Source organism: Sceloporus occidentalis, unplaced genomic scaffold (genome assembly GCF_023333645.1).
Source record: "Sceloporus occidentalis isolate IW3139 unplaced genomic scaffold, rSceOcc1.0.p SCAF_7, whole genome shotgun sequence".
NCBI lineage: Eukaryota > Metazoa > Chordata > Lepidosauria > Squamata > Phrynosomatidae > Sceloporus > Sceloporus occidentalis.
The window spans coordinates 78,413,732-78,432,945 of NW_028316987.1; positions in this window are offsets into that span (position 1 = coordinate 78,413,732).

A 19,214-nucleotide genomic window follows, 5' to 3' on the forward strand; every position below is an offset into this window, starting at 1 on the left:
GATCCAAGTCCAGATCACACAAACATGCACACATATCTGCCTGTTTCTGCTATCTGAATAGAGGAAAAGGTTCTCATTATAACTAAGGCTGATGGGGAGATCATGGATGTCTTTTTTTTCTTTTTTTTAGTGATAGTTAACTCTCCAACTGAGTCTGTTACAAAGACTGAAAAAGTCCCCTGTTTGGATTACAGCTCCCAGAATCCCAGTTGCCATGCTGGCTGGGAAATTCTGTGAATTGTAGTCCAAACAGGGAAGTTTTTCAACCACTGGTCCAGCTAAAAGGAACCTTGAGCTTCAACAGCAATGTGGTACTGAATATGAAAGAGTAGGAAAGGACTCTTTTCTTTCATGCCATGCTTTCAGGCATCATGAAAACATCTGGATGGCACTGTGGGAAACAGGATACTGGAGTGGATGGACCTTTGATCTGATCCGGCAGGCCTCTTCTTCTTATGGCCAAGGTCTCAGGCGGAGCTCTTCCTCAGTTCTGATACATGATATCTTTTCAAATGGAGAGATTGGGGACTGAACCTGTGACCTTCTGAATGCAAAGCATGTGTTCTACCTCACAGTATATCCCAAATATAAGCATGGGAGTTTGACGTGAGGCACAAATATTTGCCCTTTGTATGGACATGTATTGAGTAAGAGGTTGGAGTTGATGGCCTATGGTGCCCCTTCTAACTCTATGGTTCTATGATTTGAGTCTATGATTCTTGAACCTGCATCCAGGATCAAGGTTAATGATGATTCAGTAGTTAATTTGTACACATGTAAATTAATGATTTGTACATATTACTGAGCCATCACATATCCACCAACAAAAATGACATTAATCCCAGTTGTTATTGCCTGCCATCAAGTCATTTCCAACTTATGGCAACCCTATCATCAATTTTCTTGCCAAGATTTGTACAGAGGAGGTTTGCCATTGCTATCCCTTGAGACTGAGAGCATGTGACTTGCCCTAGGTCACCCAGTGGGTTTCATGGTTGAACTGAGAATCAAACCCTGGTCTCCAAAGTTGTAGTCCAACACTCAAACCACTATTCCACACTGGCTCTCTAATCTCTGTTGCATTAGTCACAACTGCACTCTTTCCATTATAATGACTGGAATCCAACAGTTGGATTTCACAACTGTTCACTTGGTACAGTTTCTTGGGGAAACTCCTTGTGCAACAGCCCTTTCCTTGTTATAACTGCATTTTGCTGCTGCTGCTGCTGAAGCAATCCATGAAGGCAGGGATTACAAAAGCACTATCCAGCTATAGTTGGACAGGACAAAATAACAGCCAAATATATTGGAGATCCAGGCGCCAAAGGTTATTCCTTTTTCTTGGCTGTACAGTTGCAGCAAGTTGATACCTGGATGCTACCTGCCTCTTCGCTACTCAGTGACAATGGGGGCATGTGCCCCAGCATTATCAAGCTGTGGTTGTGCCAGGTGATGGAAGGACATAATAGATACCTCCTTTCATATTGTGTCCAAAAGTACATATCCAAAAATAACCCCTGGTTGCACCTATAGGGTTCCTAACCCTCCTGCCCCAGGACAGAATGATGTTTTCTTGAAGAACTCATACAGAACTAGACATACAGTGGTAGTATTGTCTGACATTGTCACCCACACAGGTTTTAAACATTTGCTGAGATGCTACATCAAGCAGGATGGAGTTTGCAAGTGTAAGCCACCTGCAAAAAGCAAGCAGACATGTATCTCCTCAGCCTTCCCACACCAGATTGCTCAGCTCCTTCCACAATGGATATAGAATCATAGAATCGGAGAATTGGAGAGTTGGAAGTTACCTTAAGAACCATCCAGTCCAATCCCCTGCCATGCAGGAACACAGGATCAAAGCATCCCAGACAAATAGCCACCCAGGCTCTGTTTAAAAACCTACAAAGAAGGAAACTCTACCACATGCCAAGGGAGTGTGTTCCCCTGTTGAACAGCTGTTACTGTCTTCCTAATGTTGAGGTGGAATCTCTTTTCCTATAGTTTGCATCCATTGCTCTGTGTCCTAGTCCCTGGAGCAGCAGAAGATAAGCTTGATCCATCCTCAATATCATATCACCTCTCAACCTTCTCTTCTCCAGGCTAAATATACCCAGCTTCCTAAGCTCTCCTCATAAGGCATGGTTTGCAGACCCTTCACCATTTTGGTCACCCTCCTCTGGACACTCTCCAGCTTGTCCACATTCATTTTTGTGCCCAGAATGGTGAGGCCTGATCAAAGCAGAATAGGGTGGTACTATCAGTTCTCTCGATCTAGACACTATACTTCTATTGATGCAGCCCAGACTCCCACTGGTTTTGTTAGCTGCAGCATCACACTGTTAACTCATGTTCAACTTGTGGTCTACTAGGATTCTCAGATCCCTTTCACATAACCTGTTGTCAAGCCAGGTGTCCCCCATCCTATATCTGTGCATTTCTTTGTTTTTTTCTCCTTAAGTGTTGTACCTTACATTTCTCCCTATTGAAATTAAATTTGTTAGTTTTGTTCCCAGCTTTCTAATCTATTAAGAGCATTTTGATTTTTGATCATGCTCCTGATTATCTGACAGGTTATGGATCATCAGAAAGTGGAATGCTTGAAAAGTGGAATTCTGGGTTTTTTAAAGCTTGCAAATTCATGTATTTTCATATCACAATATAACAGAACATAAATAACACACTATATGTCACTTTTGAATGCATGCAAAAGCTAAATTAACACACTATACACACACACACACACATGAATGGAAGCAGCCTCAACCGAACCTCGTAGGTAAGAACTGACAAAGAAGCGGAACACATGTTGAATTAATGGAACTTATCTGTAATTTACTAGCACTGAAAAAATAAGGCCTTGGAAAGTAAGGCATCAAAAGGTGAGGGAAGCCTGTAAAAGCCTGTATGTAACTCCAGGAGAAGTAGGGATATGTTACCAACAGGATTCCTGGTCAGTACTCCTAAATTTTAGTCACTTGCTTCACACTGTTCTTTTCAATAAAAAAAGCAGCTGGGACTACATGGTCACATCTACTTTTTTGCTATTGGTGTACTTGACATTCATGACATTCTCAGGCAAACTATGAGCAGTCATCATAATGATCACAGTGATTGTAGGCTCAAGTTCATGAAAGCTCAAGCTACCAATGTCTTTCTTTCACGTAGTCTCAAAGCTGCTACAAGATCCCTTTGCATACTGATTTTCCAGACTAACACAGCTATGTGTTTGAATATGAGCAGTGATGTATATTTGAATTTTCTTCTGCCTTCTGTCTCCTGGCTCTCAGTGTTTGGATGAAACACACTTAACTCTACATGTACAAGCAATCCTTTGGACATGGGACACTTCACAGCGTACAATACACTGCACTTCTCAGTGGGTTAGTGAAAAATCCTAGCACGTGACATTTAACCATACATCCTCCTTTTATTAGCCAGTGATAACACCAGAAATTACATCAGACTCTATCAGCAAGTGTAACATTATTAGTGCTAAAATCATTCCATATTTCCAGTTTTTACAACACATTATGAAAACCAAGAAGCACAAACAATTTTTTGTTCAAAACTATATTACTTCATGTTATGAGGCCAAAACACCTACTGGGTAATAGCCTAATTCTCTCACCCCAAAGCCCCATTACATTGTAATGTGTCAACCTGACATATTTTTACATCAAAAATAAAATATCGCCATTAAATTGGTATTTAATAGCAGCTAATAAACGTCAAAAACTAACTTGCTGATGGTCACTTGAAATATATTGAGAACCATTAAACATCAATTAAATACTGTTTTACTAATAATTTATGACAGATTCTTTTTAACAGAACCTCAAGGGGGGGGGGGGCGATTTTCTGACTTTTTTATTTAAGACGTCTTAAATGTTCTTCTTACTGCTTTCATTACAACTCTATTGATTTTGTTCCGAGTTTGCTCCTAGGAGAATCATTGACAGCCATTCTGTATGGGTAATCCTGGATGCATACAGCTTGAGGTTTTTAAGAGTACCTGAAGATTCTGCTGCTATACCTGGATTAGCAACAGAAAAGGCTGATTTGGGGCTATACAAACCCTTATTTTAAAATAAGGGAGAAATAAAACTGACAGTTGCCTTTCCTAGTTTCATATCAAAAAGGGGAAAGGTTTATGTTAATCTAAAAATTACAATACTTGATGGATGCTTGGTGATCAGGGGGAACCATTATAATGTAGGAATAGATGGCCACGTAAATTACTTGATTCAAATATTGTAAGCCAGCCTTGCCATATTGTAGGATGGGGAGGTGCATGATCTTTCTATTTTCTGGATATGTGGTCCAAAGTCCTGCCCTGATGGTACCACTGCTCCTGGAACTGCCCAGGTCCAGATAGCTGTTGAATTATGGCAAGATAAATACATCACATGCCTCCAGGTCACAGACCCTGAGTCTTGGATGCCTTTCATCTCAAAGCTGCTAGGTGGACATAAGGAGGCCACTGTATATCGTTCTCAGCACACAGACACCCTGTCTGCAAATTGTGAAGAATAAGAGAGAGAGAAGTAAAACCCATATTGAGGGTGACCCAGGGAGACCAGATGTCAGCACCACAAAGGAGAACAAGGCATAGCAAAATGTTGAGTGTTCAAGAATAATGTAGGTAGGACATTACAAAATAAAAGCTAAAAACACTCATATAAATCATGACTTTTAGTCCACCTCCTCCAGGTCATGTCTTACATTTCAACCGTTGCAGTTACAACATCTGGTGACCCTGCATATTGGATCAGCCTGAAGATCAGGGATTATTCAGCAAAATGGGGCAACCAACTTGGCAGATAGATGCTGGCAAGCAGCTATGGGAGCCCATCATAGGCCAGAAGTGGTCAAAGTTTGATCTTGGAGCCACATGTAGCCTGCAAGGATTTTTTTTTTTTTTTTTTTTTTTTTTTTTTTTTTTTTTTGGTGGTCCTTCAGACCTCCAAAATACCTGGGTCAACCTTCTTCTGGCCCCAAAAGAAAGTAAACTGCGGCTTTTGGAAGCCTCCAGATGCACAAATTTGTTGTTTAAATAGGTTTCAAGGCTTCTTTGTACCATTATAGGTGCAAAAATACCAATTTTTGAGATCCAGAACTGTATTGCCACCCCCTCTGGTTTGTTTCCTTTTTTAATAGTACATTCAGCCTCCAAAGAGTCCCACAGTTGCCCACCCCTGTCCTAGGCCCTCCTAGCTCACTCCTAACAGCTGAATATACTACACAGCCAATCTTCACATTAACCTGTCTGTCTGAAAATTTAATGGAAGGCACTATCTGGTTGAAGTAAGACTCAGCTGCCTGCTTTTCCATATGAAATTGTGTATGGGTGTGTGTGCCATTTTGCCCTTTCTCTTTGGTGGCAAAATATCTTGGGCCAGACCTGCATTCTGTTTCCAATGCATTGGTCAACCTATATGACTTGGGTTGCCAGAGTGAACGGAATGAATGGCTGAAACGTCACCTGCTGAAATTTCCTCCTGTGCGTGTGTTGTGTGCCTTCAAAGACATTTCTGACTTACAGTGATCCTGAAGCAAAACTTTCATGGTGTTTTCCTGACAAGATTTATTCAGAGGAGATTGGCCACTGCCTTCCCCTGAGACTGAGAGCATGTGACTTGCCCAAGGTCCCCAGTGGGTTTCATGGCGAAGCCAAGAATCAAACCTTGGTCTCCATAGTTCAGTGCTCAAACCACTATACCATATTCTACACAACCATTAAAGGTACAGGACCTGTATCCAGTTTTCACTGTGGCAACTCTAGATGCATCCATGTGAAGCCCACAAGAAGAACTGAGTGCAATTCCTTGTTGATATGGTCATTTGACTAATCAATAAAACTCATTGTTGAGTGCAATTCCAACTCTCTTTTTCACTTTATTCAACAACTGGTACACTGAGAGATATTGCTACCACCTCTGATATTGAAGGCAGCAGAATAGCTTTGTGGTGTGGCTGTAAGGAGCACTGAAAACATATGCAAAGGGCTCTGAGTACCAGAAATACGCATGTAAATGAAATGTTAATGTTGTTGAGAAGTATTATTCTGCCTGGGAACTATCTTCTTCACTGTATGGTATATGATGGAAAAGAAAAATAAAGTTGCAGCTAAACAACATTAAATAATGACCTATTGCTGGAATGTACAAACATGTCATTATCCTTCACTTTCCCTTTGCTCTTTCCTGAATTATTGCTAAGGCTACCATTTTCCTCTCTCCGTGTCCCCCTCTCCACTTCTTCTGCTACAAATTAGCAAGTAATAGAATAATAAAAGCTACACAACTCTTCACCCTCTCTTTTCCCAGTGAAGCTGGAGATGAGAGCGTTTTCGCTGTGAAAATCATAAATAGGCACCATATGCCATCAGCAGAACTAATGCCACCACATACATGTAAACCTAGGCTAATGGGCCCTGCCAAAATATTTTAAACCATCTGTTTTGACTTAGCTGTTTTTGAGAAATTATGTTTATCATGCTAATTTATTTTGCTGTCAACAGCACCAAGTGACACAGTTGCTGCTAAACAACATCATTATATATATCACATTTCTGGCACAATACCAGAAGGCTCTTTGCTGCTTCCACTCAGATGCAGCCAGAATAAATAGAGTAACATGTTGATGTATTTAATGATAAAGAACAGGATGGTAATCCATCTGACCAGCTTTGCAGTGTTGCAGCAGGTGGAGAGAAGTCCTTAAGGATGTGGGACACAAGTCTGGGGGGAAAAGGTGCTTTGTGTGAACTGTTGTATCTATGGCCAACCAGCATGGGCAGTAAAGGAAGGCTTGAATATGAATAACAGGGTTCATGGGTAAACAGAAGAGCCTCTCTATAGAGAATGAAATTGCTAAGAAAATTACCTTTTTTGGACTCCAGGTCTTTGAATCCCTCTGCTAATCTGGCTTGACTGAGAGATCCTGGGAGTTGTCCAAACTCATTAATTTTCCAAGCTCTAGAACAGAATCTGAATTAAACTTCTGTCTCAGTTATCCAAACTGCATTGTCCCAGGGGCATCCCTAGGAGGTGCGGAGGGTGCAGGCTGCACCAGCTGACACTTGAGCCTATATGGCTCAGGCCCAGGTTATTTGGCAGACGATATCTCCCTCTAAAAGACAACCTGAGATCCTCAGGAGGGGCCCTTCTCTCAGTCCCACCACCATTGGAAGCACAGTTGGTGAGGACCCAAGAGACGGTCTTCTTGGTGGCTGACCCTAGACTCTGAAACTCCCTTCCCAGGGAGGCCAAAACAGATCCTTCCTTGTTGTCCTTTTGTCAGCAGCTTTTAAAACAGAAAATATGAATGGGCTGGGGTGTTGTACTGATTTATGATGAACTGTTTTCAAGTGCTTTTATCTTTTTTTTAACTTTATTTTATCCTTTTAACAAATGATCTGTTTTAATATTGTAAGAATTTAATTCTGTTTTTATTCTCTCTTTTGTATGTTTTTAATTGTACTGTTCTTTTAAATTACAAGATGCTCTGTTCCCTGGGGGGGGGGGGGAGTGGGATCATCATCATCAGAGAGGGGTGAATACCCAGTAGGGCTGTTGCTCCCAATACCACCCCCGGGTGTCCCCCATGTGCCAGCTAGGGCACTTGTGCTGTTCATCGGCTGCGGCTGATTGTGGGCAGGTGTGCTGCTTCTGCCCAGCAACCCTTTCCAGGTCTGTTGGGGCTGCTGATTGTGAAAAGGAGTCGCCAAACTCAGAAGGCTTCTGGTGGGAGGGGTGCCTTCTGATCTGGCAGGGCTGCTGGGCATAGAATCATAGAATCATAGAGACCTCAAGGGCCATCCAGTCCAACCCCCTGCCATGCAGGAAATCTAAATCAAAGCATCCCCGACAGATGGCCATCCAACCTCTGCTTAAAGACTTCCAAGGACAGAGACTCCACTACACTCCTAGGAAATGTGTTCCACTGTCGAACAGCCCATACTGTCAGGAAGTTCCTGCTAATGTTGAGGTGGAATCTCTTTTCCTGCAGCTTGCATCCATTGCTCCGGGTCCTAGTCTCTGGAGCAGCACAAAACAAGCTTGCTCCCTCCGCAATATGTGGGCAAGTGATAATACTCTAGGGATTCTACATAAGAGTGCTGCTGTTTTGCCTTGTGGTATACCTGCTCCTCACACTGGCCTTCATTGAATTACAAGCATGGAATTCTACAGACCATTTTATCACAATGGCTGAGGAAAGGATTGACACATGGAAACTTACCCAGCAACCAATGTTTTCTTCCACATCACCTGCTAATGGCAATAGTTGAGAGCATTCAATTATTTCATTTCTTTTTTACTTAAATTACTTAAATTAGCATAACTCTGGAATTGTATTAAAAATAAAAAATAAAAAAAATCTAAGGACACACTGGATAGGACGTAGGGCAGAGAGGCAGCGGTAAGGGGAAGTGCAGAAGAGAATGTGAGAATCGATAGATGGGGGAAACAGCATTGGTTGCATTATGGTGGAAACATGCAATAGTGGTTGCTGCCAAACTGGCAGATTTCTGTTTCCATTAACTAACGTGATTGCAGCAAAAACAGGACCCATGACCTTTAAAACAAGAACTTCACATCACTTCTCATGATCCCAGGATGATTCATCTGGTTGAACAAGAAGTCTAACTTTGGAATCATCAACCATTTATCTTGGAAAGTGTACAGTCAGCCCTCTATATCCACTGATTTTTTTATCCACAGATTGAGCTAGCCGCAGCTTGAAAATATTAAAAAATAATATAAACTCCAAGAGCAAACCTTTATTTTGCCATTTTATATAAGAGATAACCACTTCACTGTGCCATTATATTTAATGGGACTTGAGCATCCACGATGGGTCCTGGAACCAAACCCCAGTGGATGGCAAGGACTCACTGTATTTTAAACATGACTAATAAATCCCATTCAAGAAGACTCTGACAAAGGTGTGCCTGAACATTATAATCCATTTATCTACATTCCAGTCTGTTTTACACCACTTTGTGGTTCACAATGACCTTACCTAGAATATTGTTGGGATTATCATGTGATAAGAATGATGGGATCCTTAATGCTGAGATCCATCTCATTTGGGGTCAGATTAGTGAGATTTGTTTTTGTGTCTCTTGCTTTGAACAGAGGAGTATATAGGAAGTAGTGATCTTGTAACATTGCGCACACACACACATGTTCTCCTCCCACCTCAAGTTTTGGCCTGGCCTCCTAGGAAGAAAATAGACCGGATATGTATTAAAGGAAGCAGAAGTCCTCTCACCATTTCAAAGGAACTAATTATTAGACACTGGATACACAAACATCTCATGCTATCTAACAGATACTGCAGTCAGACTCTACTCAGCCAGTTTCCTCATCCTAACAAGGGTCATTTGTACAGAGCTGCCAAGGAAGTCACTGTTTCTGTGTCCGCTACAGTGCCAACTTTTGTCTAGCGTGCTAATGTCAGAGCAGCTTAACTATAATGGATTTATTTTTCCTGGGGTGGGGTGGGGGGGGGTAGGAAAGTATCATTCTATTTACAACCATGTTAATATGGTGTTGGTTTCTGAGAGCTCATGCTGCTAAGGAAACTAGCTGGGATCTAACAATTTATTGAATTTGACAACAGTGGAAGCTTTCCTTCTCTAAAGCACAAGCCACTTGGGAAGAACAATTTCTATTCTGATCAAAAATGGGGAGAAAAGAGGAGACCTCCATCCCCAAAACACAAACACACACACACACACACACACCAGGCCAATTGAGGTAAGAATTGTTCACACTCCTTGCTTGTAACTGAATAAACAAAATCCATTCATTCAAAATTCAGTTCACTTGGAGACACAGCTACATATTGTATAGAAAATATGATAAGCAATTAATTGCCTCTGAAATCTGGACACTGACTTTACATACTGTGCAACTATTCTAATTATGCAAATTTAACACATTTAACACATAGTCTTTCCCACTGTCAAAAACAAGATTGTTGTTGTTGTTGTTGCATGCCTTCAAGTCATTTCCAACCTACAGAAACCATAAGGTGACCCTATCACAGGATTCTCTTTGCAAGATTTGTTCAGAAGAGGTTGGTCATTGCCTTCCTCTGAGGCTGAGAGAATGTGACTTGCCAAATATCACCAGTGAGAGATTTGAAGCCTGACTTCCAGAGTTGTAGTACAGTGTTGAAACCATTACACCATCCAGGCTCTTGAATGGCAAAAAAATGATTAGACCTGTGACAGACCTACATATACCCTGAATTTCCCCCAGGTTTGCTGCATGCATTTACATTAAGCAGACCCAAAAGCACAAATCAAGGACAGTTAGATCCCTTCTCACACAGTTCCTGCTGAATTGCTCTGGGTGCAAGTCATTCTGGGGTGAGAATGAGAGACTGCATGGGACGGCAGCCTCCTGTCATCTGCTGAAAACCTGCAGCAGATAAAAGGGAATGGGGGGAGGATTCACAGCCAGAATACTCTGGGAGCAGCCTGAAGTATTCTGGCAAGTATAGACCAGCCCTATGTTGATATATCTTCATATTAACTTACTATATATACCCTAATAACACCAATTAAGGTAACATTTCCAAGTGTTGCTCTTCATCCTGGAGAGAAGTGACTAGTGGAGTGCAACCAGATTGTTCAACATCTTTATAAATGACTAGATAAATGATGAAACAGAAGGCATGCTTATCAAGTTTGCAAATGACACCATATTAGGAGGAGTTGCTCATAACTCATAACTCAGAAGACAGGATAAGGCAGGAGGGCAAGAAAAATGAAATGCACCAGTATAGTTAGAAAGCCACTGGGTGACCCTGGACATGTCACACATTCTCAGCCTAAGGGGAAGGTGATGGCAAACCTCCTCTGAACAAATCTTGAAAGGAAACCCCATGATAGGTTTGCCTTAGGGTCGCCATAAGTCAGAAACAACCTGAAGGCACACAACAACAACAACAACAACAATCCCAGTTTTGACAGTAGGAAAACTATTTCAGAAATCAATGAATTCTCCTTCATTAAAGGTTTCTGAATCTGAGGCAGAAGGCCATCTATGGAAGGTACTTGTAGGTTTCCTGTTGTCAGTAGTGGGTTGGACTAAATGATCTTTGAAGTCCCTTTGAAATCAAAGGAAGAGAGCTGAGGCAGTCAGGCATTCAAACAATCTTTCCATTCACTTGATTGGTTACTCTGATTTAAATCTGGCCAATAATGAAAATAAATCTCTTTCATAATAATGCAAAACTTAAATGAAACATACTTTTCTTCTAAGGCTTCCTACACATTACAGCGATTTCCTTGAGAAGCCAGGGAAGACTATTATAAGGTATTTTAAGTTCACACTGTAAGACATCCAGACAGGAGATGTATCCCAACTAAATCTAGTTATCCTACACCAGACATCTGCTAGGAAGTTTGTACAGCTGGACAAACAGGCAAGATACATGAAAGGAAGCCTCTTTTGCAACAAAGGAGTGTGCTGAGAGCCTTTCATTTGTATTTGCTTGTAAAAGATATGCATACAAGTCTTTAAACGAGGAAATGGAAAACTGCAATTTTGATACATAGCATTACAGCTAGTATTTTCTTCTTTAAAATTCTAAAGGGCTCCACAATCTCAGATTAGCAGTACCATAGGGCCAGTGCAGAGAGGGGAGGAAAGGAATCACCTTGCAAGTGACCTTACTGAGTTAAAAATTACTCTATGTTCAAGAGCATCTGATCTACCCAAGATCATAGAATTAGAACAACATAATCCTCAACTGTAATATACTTAGTGGAGTTATTGCAGACTGTAGACAAAATACTGGACTGAGCATTGCCCCCAGCGAACCTGTCTTTCTCACATGCACCCCCGGAGTACCTCCTGCTCCAGAATATATTGTGGTAATGCTGAAAAATTTGGCCTTTTTTTAAACAGAGGTAGGCAAAATGTAGCTCAGGCTCCCCCAAACTAGTTTTGCAGGCTTGACCCCTCCAGACTCCCCAGATCTCTCCTTTGCTGAAAAAGTAGATGTGAAATATTTATCCTGGAAGCTTCCAGAGGCAATTGACCTTTTAAATAGGCCACAGGAATCCCTTGCATTTTATCACCATAAACCAGAAATTGGCTTTTGGCTACTTCTGCTTTGGTTTTGTTGTCATTTGGGAAAAGTTTGGCAACCTGTTATGTTCCCTGGAGAGTCCATGGACAGAAACCTGGTCCCCAGACATGCCACAATTGTCCACTCCTACTTTAAAAGAAGACATATACTTTCTACATCCTTTTATACAAGTGGCCCACCTCTCTGTCCCATCATTTGGGACATTGCACTCTGGAACAGGGGCTTTCTCTGCTGTGACACCCCATTTTATGGCAGAATCTCCCCTTTGGTCCAGTTGGTGCTAGTATTGCTGTCCTTCTAGATGAAAACATGGTTGATCATGAAAGATTTAGGGGCCTAACTGGTTTTACAAGTACCCATGCATGTACCTGGTTTTAAATGATTTTTGAAATATTTTAATTGGTTTTCATCTGGTTAAATTATTTAATATGGTTTAGCCTTTGCAAATCTTGTTTATTGTGAACACTTTTACATTCATCAGATTAGTTTTATTGTGCACCATCTGGAGATCTTTAGGTAGAAGATAGTGTGGCATAGTGGTTTGAGTGTTGGACTACAACAACAAAAGTATAAATATTTTGATGTTTTATTTTAATTTTTAAATAAAAATACGTGTAATTACAATGCTGAAAACTTTTCAGAAGTGTGTTTCTACCTGTAAGCATGTTGTGACATAATACAATGGGCCCTTTCCTTACGCAGGGACCCGTTCCAGAGCCCCCTTCCCCTGTGTAAGGCAAAAAACATGTATGCTTGAGCCCCACTGAAAACAATGGGGCGCATGCATGTGGCACAGCGCTGTGCATGTGTCATGGGTACGCACCATAGATGCGTGTGCCATTCTTTTTCACATGGCACAGCTTCAGTGTAAGAATATTATGGTTCCCCATAGCTTAAAGGGAGAAGAAACTTCATTTCCTAATATGGCGGCTGTAGTGTGCATAAATGAAAAACCAGAAACTAAGATGACTAATTCATAGGGCACTTACTAGATTGAAGTCATTGTAATTGATTAATCATATGGATTTTAATTTAGTCAATTCTCCATGAATTGCATACAACAATAGATCTAAAGAAAAAAAAAGTGTGCATTATTTACATTTAGATGAGACAGAGCTGTATCATCACCCACAGACTTTCTGGCATCAAGTAGGATTCTGAACCTTGTTTTAAAGGAGCATCACTGCTCCAGGAATGGCAAGTCTCCTTTCACTGCTAGGAAAAACCAGCAGAGGACTCCACAGGATGCAAAACCACATAGGCACACGTGGACCACCCCAGTACAGTTCACTGATGTTCAACAGATTTCCTGCCTTCAGATTGTCTCCCAGTCTGCTCTCTCTCTCTCTCTCTCTCTCTCTCTCTCTCTCTCTGCTCTGCATAACCCTGATGATTTCCACAAAATTCACATGGCTTGAAAAATGCCTGCATAGCAGTTTACTCAAGTGACTAAGCAATCCAGTACATATGTACTTAGAAGATGCCTTGAGTCCTGTGGGACAGAACTCTCAGATAAATGTGTATAAGACTCTATTTACCACAGCACTATTTTATGCATAGAAAGCACCAGTAGCTTTCTTAGGAACTGGTATCTTCTGCTAAGTTATTCTTCTGCTAAACCGAAACCCAGGGATCTATCTGAGATGAAATAATCTTGCAAAATACAGAGACAAAAACAACCAAATAGAAAGCAGCTTTATATTGGCTTTTGTTGGGGTGCTTTCATAACAATATTTTAATCCATATAAAACCAGCATCTAACCTCTCAAACTATCCCATGCACGATAGTACTTATAACCCTACTGATTAATCCTGTCCCTTTTTTAAAAAAAGGAAAAAAGAATCTCTGCTCATTTTAATTTGATGTTTATCTCCTAGGCCTGATAAAAACCCATCTGACTGGGCAAGCTTCCTGTTCCAGAATTTGACTTTCACCCTCTCAGCATACATGACAACCCTTCCTCCACCTTTTCCTCTTGAAACTGGGATTAATATAATTGCTGCAAAGAAGAAGGTGGGGGGGGGGGGGAGACAGTGGGAATTTTGCTTTATTCATATAAAGGGATTATCAGGAGCCAGAAATAAATCTGCTGTACTGGATGTTGCCAGAGATCACATAGCAGGACGTGGATTTACAGCAGAGGTAAAATCAGCTGCAGGACCGAATGTAGCAAAATATCATTTTGTGGGACAGAGGTGGGAGTGATCAAGTACTTTCTTGCAACTGGGGTTGATTTCCTGTGTAAACTAAAACCATGTGATATTCCATGAAGGCATCCAGCTCCAAACGGCAGGAAATTAAATCCACTGTGGGAAAAAGAAGACGGCTTCGGAATATATTCCCAGATGAGGTATCTTTACCTCAAGGTTCAAGCTGATTGCAGTTTTCAGAAGATCACTTGCATTGTTGTTGCTGCAGTGTGCCTCCAAGACATTTCTGATTTATAGTGACACTAAGGCAAACTTATCACATGGGTTTTCTTGGAAAGATTTGTTCAGAGAGAGATTGCCTTTGCCTCCCTCTGAGGCTAAGGGAATGTCCAAGGTCACTGAGTGGGTTTCCATGGGTGAGGGGGGATTTGAACCCTGGTCTCCAAATTTGTACTCCAGCACTCAAACCAGTATACCACACTCACTCTTATCACTTGCATAGAAGTTAACAATTAAAATATGTGATAACAGATTTGCGTAGAATTTGCATGTGCTGATTTATAACGCTCAATGTGTGTTTAGAAATGTTGTGACTGAAATAGTAAAATATGATTCATCTCACCATAATGGAGAAAGCTGTGACCTAGGGAGCTTTGTGCCTTTGAATCCAGGTGCTAAGTGTAGATAAACAACTTTAAGGACTCTGCTACCATCCATTATTATGATGCATTGCATTAAACCACACTAGGACCAAACAGCCTTAAAGAGGAACAGGGAAAGACAACTACAAAGAGTCGATTATTGTTAGTTGATTATATGCTATGTTATAGTTTAACGATTATTATGTTATGTATTGTATTTTGTAATTTGTATTTTTTCATACTTTCTTCATTTTTATTTTGGTATTATGATATGTTTGTATTTTGTTTTAATCTATTTAATATTAGTTGAGTGGAGTTGTGCTGGAGAGGGAAGGGATTAATTATGACCTTTATTTATTTGTAATGTATTATTTCAATATTGTTTGAACTGTTTTGTATTATATTGTATTCCTCTATTGTTGAAACCTGCCCGGATTCCATGTGATTGGGCGGGATATAAATAAATCCGTGTTGTTATTATTATTATTATTATTATTATTATTATTATTACTCGCATTGCATCCCTACATTACATCTGGGATTTGGCTGAGAACTAGCCAGTTTTTAACAACTTTTTTTCTTGGCTGTGGCAATAGTGGGTAAACTGAGACCCAAACTGCCATATTTTTGTGATTCTTGGAAGACATTTTCAGCCTAAAAAGTATTCCAATTTGGGGTGGGGGTACTTCAAAGTATCATGCAGACTTTGGAGCTCAAAAATGAGATCTGAGGGACTACATGAAGCCACACATGAAATGGAAAATTCCTTCAAAGCTGCATTTCCCCACTCATGTAATGGACAATTCCTTCAAAGTGACAATTGTCCTCTGTAATGGAGGATAGAAGGCCACTTCATGTATGATTAAAAATAACCTCCCAAGGCACCTGTGTGATTTGACCTTTTTCCACCCCTGTTTTCCATGCCCTACTACAAGGATGAGAAACATGTGGTCCTCCAGATGTTGTCCAATGGTGGTGGGACCCACAGATGATATAAAAACTTGAACAGGTGTATGTGGAAGAATACTGTCTTCCAGGTTTGTTAGAGCTAAACTTTTCTTGAATTACCACTTCCCAGCATGAGAAGAGGGGAGAATCAAACATTTTCCTTTTCCAACTACTCTCCTTAGGTCTAGTTCAGAGTTTTCATGGCAGTTATTAAACAAAAACCAAAGCTTGGAAGTAATGGGGGGGGGGGGGGGAAGAGAGATATAACAAAGTTCTTTTTTGCCAATAAAACAACAATGAGTAACATCATCACCCATGTATCAAGCCACATTTACTTGTCTTTTTTTTCCTTCAGTATTTGGGAAAGATTAAAATGGGCAGGTTACAAACCGCCGAAAAGCGGCGCTGTGCCGCCGCTGCCGGTTGCTGTGTCCGGGAACCGCAGCAGCCAAACCGTGCGGTTCCCGGACGCAGCAAAGAAGCGCCAAAATGGTGCTTCTTCTTGAGCCCTGGATGGGACGCCGCGAGGCGCTACTCGCGCACTCGTGGCGTCACATCCGGGGCACGATGTGCGGATGCTAAGCGTCCAGCACGTAAAGATGGCGGCGCCCGTGTGTATAGGGCGCCACCATCTTTATGCCCTCGTCACGTGCTAGGGGTGAGGCCGGTATGGACGCTAGGTCCTTGGCCAACCCCTAGCACATGACGGGGGCACCGCAAAGGCCCATTTGTAACGGGCCATGCTTTGGGTTGTGTAGTGAACATAGCCTCTGCCATCTGTCAGACAAGTTTTAGACTCCTTGTCACCATCCTAGCCAAATATTAACAGCTTTCTGGTGGCACAGTAAGACTTAAATTGTATTAGCAAGATAATTTCGCTTGCAGTTTTGGCAATTCAAGGCTAGGAAGAGAATGGGGAGAGCACATTTTTCTTTCAAGAACCTGCTTGTATAGTTCTCCCAACTATTGGGATGGGAGACCAGTTATGCTTGTGCACGCCAATTTTCTTTGTTCACTTCTTCACTATATAAAACTTGGGCGTCTGTCTTGCAACTCAGTGGTGTTACTAGGGTTGCTATCAGCTGGTGCAAGGATGGAGGAACTGCCTTGTCCCCCTCTCACCTGGCCAGACATCAGTGCAGCTGCCACCCACCCACCCCAGCCTTCTGAGCCTGACGCTAGACTCAGACTGCAGCCTCTCCCCCCCCCCCCCTCCACCGGCCTTCCAAGGTTGCATGGTGGCAACTGCCACACCAAATTTGGAAGGCAGCCTCCTCTCCGAGTGTACCACTCTGCCAGGTGACACCCCCCCCCCAGGGTGTCACCCAGTGTGGACTGAACTCCCTGCACCCTCTAGTGACACCACTGTTCCAAAACCAGTGCCAGGGAAGCTAGAATGCAGACCATGGCCAGTTATAGAGAATATATAACTCCCTTGTTGAAATAGCTTCACTGGTTACCAGTTCATTTTTGGGCACAATTCAAAGTGCTGGTCATGACTTATAAAAATCCTACATGGTTTCAGTCCAGACTGTTTGAGAGACCGTATTGCCCCATACGAACCTGTCAGAGCCCTACAATCTACCAATAAATCTTCTGTTATAATAGTGATGTATGTTAGGTTTTGGTACCAAACAAAGTCTAGGGGAGGCCTGGAATTGCAGCCAGTCCCAAGAGGTGGACTTGGAACACCTCAAACAGGGTGTTGAGCTAAAAGGTGACAAGTACTGTGATGAAGAACATAGCAAAACAGTTGTTGTTTTTACAAAAATGGGGGGGGGGGTTTACGACATGAATGGCAATGCATTACTGAAGGGAGAGCTTTGGTGGTCACTTAAATAACAAATTATTTTTAAAAAGGAACTTTGCAAACACTGGTGAAAATAAACAAGCTAGAAAATCAGAGCAGAGATCTCTTGTCTGCCTCATGTGTGGTTGGCCCGGTAAACAAAGGCACCAGAGCAAATCAAAGTGAATGTTCAAATATGAGTTCTGCTTTTGATCAGAGTCTTTTGTCAGAAGCTTAAAATGTCACCATTTGAACTTTGCTTTTACAGAAAAGAGGTCTGCTTTTTCCCACCTTTGGCTCTTTTTTCCCCTGGCCCTCTTCTGCCCCAACAAATACTCTTAAGTATATACTAAAAATAATCAAAGTAGGCTGAGTGTTGTATTACATTTATGGGACACAAGGGACTTAGTTTGAATGTGCTGAGTGAACTTGCTATAACAACTTACATGTGGAAAATCCACAGTGAAAATCACTGTACTTAGCTTGGTGTAATAAAGTCTACATGATCAAACGTAACCTTGAGGAATGAAAAGAGATCATAGACTAGATATTGCCTATGCATGGCAGTTACCAAAAGTAGCATATGATTAGCAATTTCTAAACAAACACGCATACATATACATTTGCATCCTTCTTGATCCTATTACATTCCATCCCACTCCCACAACTATGTAAATATTGTTTATACCTGAGCATTTATTATAACTCTGTACTGTATCCGAAGAAGAAATGAATTTTGTCCACGAAAGCTCATGCAAAAATAAAAACCAATTATTCCTCAAGGTGCTGCTACATTCCTCTTCCTCTTCCCTCCATTCTCCCTTTTTACATGTATATGTTTAATATGATGCTTAGTGCATGTATACAATTGCATGCTAGCACACACATTTCTCTGCTCTTTCCAGCTTGCTTTATACACCAAAACCAAATAATGCTCTCCAATAGAGTTCATCCTGGAAAGAAGTGACTAGTGGGGTGTCTCAGATTTCTGTTCTGGGCCCACTGTTATTTAACATCTTTATAAATAACTTAAATGATGGAACAGAAAATAGGTTTATCAAATTTGAAGACAATACCAAATTAAGAGGTGCAGCCAATAACCCAGAGGATAGGATCAGAATTCAAAATGAACTTGATTGGTTTGAGAGCTGGAGAAAACTAATAAAATGAATTTCAACAGGATTTCTAAATGTAAGAAATTACATATTTGCTGGAGAAATTAATTACACAGATATGGAATGGGTGACATTTGGCTTGAAAGCAGCACACTCAAAAAGGATCTAGGGGATTTAGTAGACCCCAAGCTAAACATGAGTCAGTAATGTGATGTGGCTGCCAAAAAAAAATGGCACGATGACAAAATGATTCTATGACATGGAGCAGATTTGGGTAAACTGAAAATATGATATTGCTTCTGAATCTCTTGTACATTTGTAAGTAATATAAGAGACTGCCAGGAATGTTTCTGATTTTCCACTACCATAAGGTCCTTTTGGACAGCGTGAGATAGGATTTTGGAGATACTTTTATTTTTTTCCATTCTGGATTTATCAAAGGGTAGCAAAAGTGGT